Source organism: Rhinopithecus bieti, unplaced genomic scaffold (genome assembly GCF_001698545.2).
Source record: "Rhinopithecus bieti isolate Rb0 unplaced genomic scaffold, ASM169854v2 scaffold_20153, whole genome shotgun sequence".
In the NCBI taxonomy this organism is placed as follows: domain Eukaryota; kingdom Metazoa; phylum Chordata; class Mammalia; order Primates; family Cercopithecidae; genus Rhinopithecus; species Rhinopithecus bieti.
Genome location: NW_016809845.1, coordinates 421,199 through 427,589, shown reverse-complemented (window position 1 = coordinate 427,589; position 6,391 = coordinate 421,199).

Sequence of the window (6,391 nt, the reverse complement as noted above, 5' to 3'; positions counted from 1 at the left end):
TGAGTTGCTTAATCCTGAGTTCTATTTTGATAGCACTGTGGTCTGAGAGACAGTTTGTTATAATTTCTGTTCTTTTACATTTGCTAAGGAGTGCTTTACTTCCAACTATGCGGTCAATTTTGGAATAAGTGTGATGTGGTGCTGAGAAGAATGTGTATTCTGTTGATTTGGGGTAGAGAGTTCTGTAGATGTCTATTAGGTCTGCTTGGTGCTGAGCTAATTTCAATTCCTGGATCTCCTTGTTAACTTTCTGTCTCGTTCATCTGTCTAATGTTGACAGAGGGGCGTTAAAGTCTCCCATTATTATTGTGTGGGAGTCTAAGTCCCTTTGTAGGTCTCTAAGGACTTGCTTTATGAATCTGGGTGCTCTCATATTGGGTGCATATATATTTGGATAGTTAGCTCTTCTTGTTGAATTGATCCCTTTACCATTATGTAATGGCTTTGTCTCTTTTGATCTTTGTTGGTTTACAGTCTGTTTTATCAGAGGCTAGCATTGCAGCCCCTGCTTTTTTGTTTTGTTTTGTTTTCCATTTTCTTGGTAGATCTTCCTCCATCCCTTTATTTTGAGCCTATGTGTGTCTCTGCACGTGAGATGGGTCTCCTGAATACAGCACGCTGATGGGTCTTGACCGTTTATCCAATTTGCCAGTCTGTGTTTTTTAATTGGAGCATTTAGCCCATTTACATTTAAGGTTAATATTGTTATGTGTGAATTTCAGCCTGTCATTATGATGTTAGCTGGTTATTTTGCTTGTTAGTTGATGCAGTTTCTAGCATCGATGGTCTTTATTATTTGGGATATTTTTGCAGTGGCTGGTACCGATTGTTCCTTTCCATGTTTAGTGTTTCCTTCAAGAGCTCTTGTAAGGCAGGCCTGGTGGTGACAAAATCTCTAAGCATTTGTTTGTCTATAAAGGATTTTATTTCTCCTTCACTTGTGAAGCTTAGTTTGGCTGGATATGAAATTCTGTGTTGAAAATTATTTTCTTTAATAATGTTGAATATTGGCCTCCACTGTCTTCTGGCTTGTAGAGTCTCTGCTGAGAGATCCACTGTTTGTCTGATGGGCTTCCCTTTGTGGGTAACCCGACCTTTCTTGCTGGCTGCCCTTAACATTTTTTCCTACATTTCAACTTTGGTGAGTCTGACAATTATGTGTCTTGGAGTTGCTCTTCTTGAGGATTATCTTTGTGGCGTTCTCTGTATTTCCTGAATTTGAATGTTGGCCTGCCTCACTATATTGGGGAAATGCTCCTGAATAATATCCTGAAGAGTGTTTTCCAACTTGGTTCCATTCTCCCCATCACTTTCAGGTACACCAATAAGACATAGATTTGGTCTTGTCACATAGTCCCATATTTCTTGGAGGCTTTGTTCATTTCTCTTTACTCCTTTTTCTCTAAACTTCTCTTCTTGCTTCATTTCATTCATTTGATTTTCAATCACTGATATCCTTTCTTCCACTACTGAAGCTTGTGCATGCATCACGTGGTTCTTGTGCCATGGTTTTCAGCTCAATCAGGTCATTTAAGGACTTCTCTACACTGGTTATTCTAGTTAGCCATTTGTCTAATCTTTTTTCAAGGTTTTTGGCTTCTTTGCAATGGGTTTGAACATTCTCCTTTAGCTCAGAGAAGTTTTTTATTACCAATTATCTGAAGCCTTCTTCTCTCAACTCGTCAAAGTCATTCTCCATCCAGCTTTGTTCTGTTGCTGGTGAGGAGCTGTGTTCCTCTGGAGGAGAAGAAGTGCTCTGATTTTTAGAATTTTCAGCTTTTCTGCTCTGGTTTCTCCCCATCTTTGTGGTTTTATCTACCTTTGGTCTTTGATGATGGTGACGTACAGTTGGGGTTTTGGTGTGGATGTCCTTTCTATTTGTTAGTTTTCCTTCTAACAGTCAGGACCCTCAGCTACAAGTTTGTTGGAGTTTGCTGGAGGTCCACTCCAGACCCTGTTTGCCTAGGTATCACCAGCAGATACTGCAGAACAACAAATGTTGCTGTCTGATCCTTCCTCTGGAAGCTTCGTCTCAGAGGGGCACCCAGCAGTATGAGGCGTCAGTCGCCCCCTACTGGGAGGCACCTCACAGGCTATTCAGGGGTCAGTGACCCACTTGAGGAGGCAGTCTGTCCATTCTCAGATCTCAAACTCTGTGCTGAGAGAACCACTACCCTCTTCAAAGCTGTCAGACAGGGATGTTTAAATCTGCAGAAGTTTCTGCTGCCTTTTGTTCAGCTATGCCCTGCCCCGAGATGTGGAGTCTACAGAGGCAGGCAGGCCTCCTTGAGCTGTGGTGGGGTCCACCCAGTTCGAGCTTCCAGGCCACTTTGTTTACCTACTCAAGCCTCAGCAATGGTGGATGCCCCTCCCCCAGCCTCGCTGCAGCCTTGCAGTTTGATCTCAGACTGCTGTGCCAGTAGTGAGTGAGGCTCCGTGGGCGTGGGATCCTCTGAGCCAGGCACCAGATATAATCTCCTGGTGTGCCTTTTGCTAAGGCCATTGGAAAAGTGCAGTATTAGGGTGGGAGTTTCCTGATTTTCCAGGTACCGTCTGTCATGGCTTCCCTTTGCTAGGAAAGGGAATTCTCTGACTCCTTGCACTTCCCGGGTGAGGCAATGTCCCATCCTGCTCTGTCGGCTGCACCCACTATCTGACAAGCCCCTGTGGGTTGTACCTCAGTTGGAAATGCAGGAATCACCAGTCTTCTGCGTCATTCACGCTGGGAGCTGCAGACTGGAGCTGTTCCTATTCAGCCATCTTGGAACCTCTGAAAGCATATTGTTTACACAAACATTCATAGAAGCTTTATTTTGTAATAGCCAAAAATTGAAACAAATGTCTATTAACAGATTAATAGATAATCAAAATGTTTTAAATCCATACAATACAATACTGCTCAGCAATAAAAAGGAAGTAATTACTCAAACAAGAAATAACATGGGTAAATTTCAAAATAATTATGCTGTTGGAAAAAAGTCAGATGCCCCTCCCCAAGAAAATCCCCAAAGATGGTGTTATTTCATTTACATAAAATAAAATAAAAATTATATAAATAAGCCATGAAATAGTGACAGAAATGAATTCAGTGACAGAAAAAAAGAGTGACAGGAAGTCTAAGAGGCTGAGTGGATCTGGGAGGTTTAAGAGGGAAGTATTATCAAAGGGTGCTTTTGGAGGTGATTAATATGTTCATTATCCTGAGTGTGGTAATAGTTTCACAAGTGTACACATATGTAAAAATTTATCAAACTGCACTTCAAACAGGTGCAGTTTATCATATGTCAATTAAACATCATAAGAAGCTGTTATAAATATTGTAAAACTAGCAAAAATAGGAAGTATCTTCATGACTTGGAGTAAGCAAAGATGTTTTTGGGAGACTACAAAAAGCACTAACCTACAAGAGAGAGTTAAGACAATGATGTAAGCCTCAGAGTGTAAGGAGATATTCACAAAACATACTTCCAACAAATAGACTCATATCCAAAATACATAATTCTTAAAAATCATTAAGAAAAATATTGACAATGTAATAAAAGTAGTGGAAAAAAACAATTTTACTTATTCTAGAATGACTAAGCAAGCTTTTACTTGATCCAAATATTCTGGAAATAATAAGCATATATTTACCATTATTTAATAAGAAAATTTTAAAAAATAAAATTACATAAAGGCACTAGAGAGTATGAAAAGCACCTACATCTGGAAGGGACTTAAAGCTTGGGAGAAGGCACCAGTGCAATGAGTGAGAGAGAAGGTCAACATTTTACAGGGCAGCTAAAACTCCAATAGAAGAAAGCAGTTTATCTGAGCTGAAAAGCCTGAGACAGTCTGAAGCAATCACAGCTATTAATACTAAAACCTGATTACAGAAACCTACAAACAAACAACAACAACAAAAAAGCCAGACATGGGAGCAGTTGCTGAAAGAAAATGCAAGCCAGTGGCAGTTTAAACACTGCCCAAATCTGGTTTAACCCTCAACCACACATGTGTAGGGCAGATTCAAAGTCATACAGTTAGAGGTTTTTTAAATCTAAACTTATATTGTGGTTGACAAAAAAACAAACAAACACAAAACAGAGTTATCAATTTGTGTTTAACCAAGTTAGCACTCTACAGAAGAATAGGCAAAATCCAGAGTCTCCACATGAGCACATTCACAGTGGACAGGATACAATAACAAAACAGGTAACATACAAAAAATCATGCATTGTGACCTAGCCTCAAGAGGAAAAACAGTCAACTGAAACTGGTACCAAAATGATCTAAATGTTGAAATTAGTAAACAAAAATCCTAAATCAGCTGTTATAACTACATCTTATAAGTAAAAGAAAATATGCTTATACAAATAAACACTTAGGAAATATCAGAAAATACAGAATCTACAAAAATTGAAGCGGAAATTCTGAAACTAAATAATGCATGATCTAAAGTTAAGAACACACTCTGTGGGTTTAACATCATAATATATATGACAAAGGAAAAAATCCATGAACTTAAAGAAAAATAGGGATTATAAATTACAGGACAGAAGGAGAAAATACTTAAAAGAAAGAGAGAGACAGAGACGGGGGAAACCAGAGCTGAAAAAAAAAATTGAAATTGCAATTTCTTCAATGTTTCCGATTTGGTGACATGTAATAAAGAGACAAACTCCATGTTTAGTGTTTGATTGCTGACTGCTTTTAAGCCCCACTCTGCTTCTTTGGATTTCAGCCCACATTAAGGCAAGCAAATAAGAAAGCCCACGTGTGTCCTCCTTTTACACCAATGGGAAGTTCAAACCAGGCAGCCCTGGAGTGCATGAAGGAACACCCATGCTGAATCTAATCCCTAACCACCATAAAAACCCCAAGCCAATCCCTTTGTCTGCTTTCTCATGTCATTTTGGATCTTCTTGGGAAGCCTGCCCTTCTCTCCCTGGAAAGTTTTGTTAAGTGAGTAATAAATATTTTCATATTATCTTGGTATGTGTGTATGGCATTATCAGGCTTGAAATTTGCATCAATTTGGGAGGTCTGGGGGGACTTCATCCCACTTCTGTTGGGTGACCAGAACATGACATCATAAATTTACAGATTTAAGAAGCTCATATAACTCCAAGCAAGTTACGCACACACACACTTGTGGGAACACCAGTTAACATGCTAAAACCAAAAAGAAAGAGAAAATTGTTAAGACAACTATAGGAAAACAATAAACTATCTATAGACACATATTGATTTGAATGACCACTATCTTCTCAAAAATTATGGAGTTGAGAAGACAGAGGAAAGATGTCTTTGAATTGAGAGAAAAGTAATCTCAATCCAGAATTGCATATCTTTAAGAGTGTGTGAGAAATTAATTTATTTTTATATAAAAGAAAATTAAGAAAATCCTTTCGACCTGGACACAAACTATAAGAAAAACCCAGACTTGAAGGAGGGTGCCATAACGTTTAGTGTTTAGAACACAGAGATCTCTAAACATTCGGCAAAGTGTAGGACAGATGCATAGAGCAAATAATTATGTAGCCCACAATGTCAAGAGTGTAAATATTGGGTATCACTAAGTTAAAATATTCATGACAGGGTAGTACTGACATAAGAGTTGACAAATACATAGATGAAATAAACTAGAGCATCCAGAAATACACCCGCAGTCACTTCCCTTTAATGAAAGTCTCAAAAGTATTTATTGGGAAAGGAAAATTCTTCTCAACAAATAGTACTTATGTAACTAGATATTCTTTTTGGGAAAAATAATGAACCTTCAACCCTACCTAATATGATACGTATCATGAAGTTAAATCTGAGGTTTAGAATAAAAGCTAAAACTAAAGAGATTTTAGTGGATAACACAGGAGAATATATTTGAGATTTAGGAATATTCTTAGAGAGGTCGTGGAAAACAATAACCCTAGGAGCAAAATTGATGAGCTAGACTTAACTGCTACTTTTAAAAAATCTGCTCTTCAAAAGAATAAAGGAAAGCTCAATCTGGGAGAAAATTAAACAGTTCATTTCTAAATAATTCATTGATCACAGCAAAATAAAACAAGAAAAATAATGAAACAAACTGAAAAGGGACATTAGAATGTATTTTTAACTGAATGACAATGAAACGCAAGTTAAAATTAGTGAGCTACAGCTATATCAGTGCTTAGAAGGACACTTACAACTTTAAAGGCCTATATTAGAAAATAAGAAAGGTCTCAAATCATTGACCTAAATTTTGACCATATGAAACTAGAGAAGGAGGATAAAAGTAAACATAGATAAAGCAGAAAGAAACAAACATTATACCAGAAATCAACAAAATGGAATAAGGAAAATCTAAAGAAAATAACAGTGAAGAAACCAAACCAAATGGTTTTTTTTTTTCTTTTTTTTTTTTTTTTTT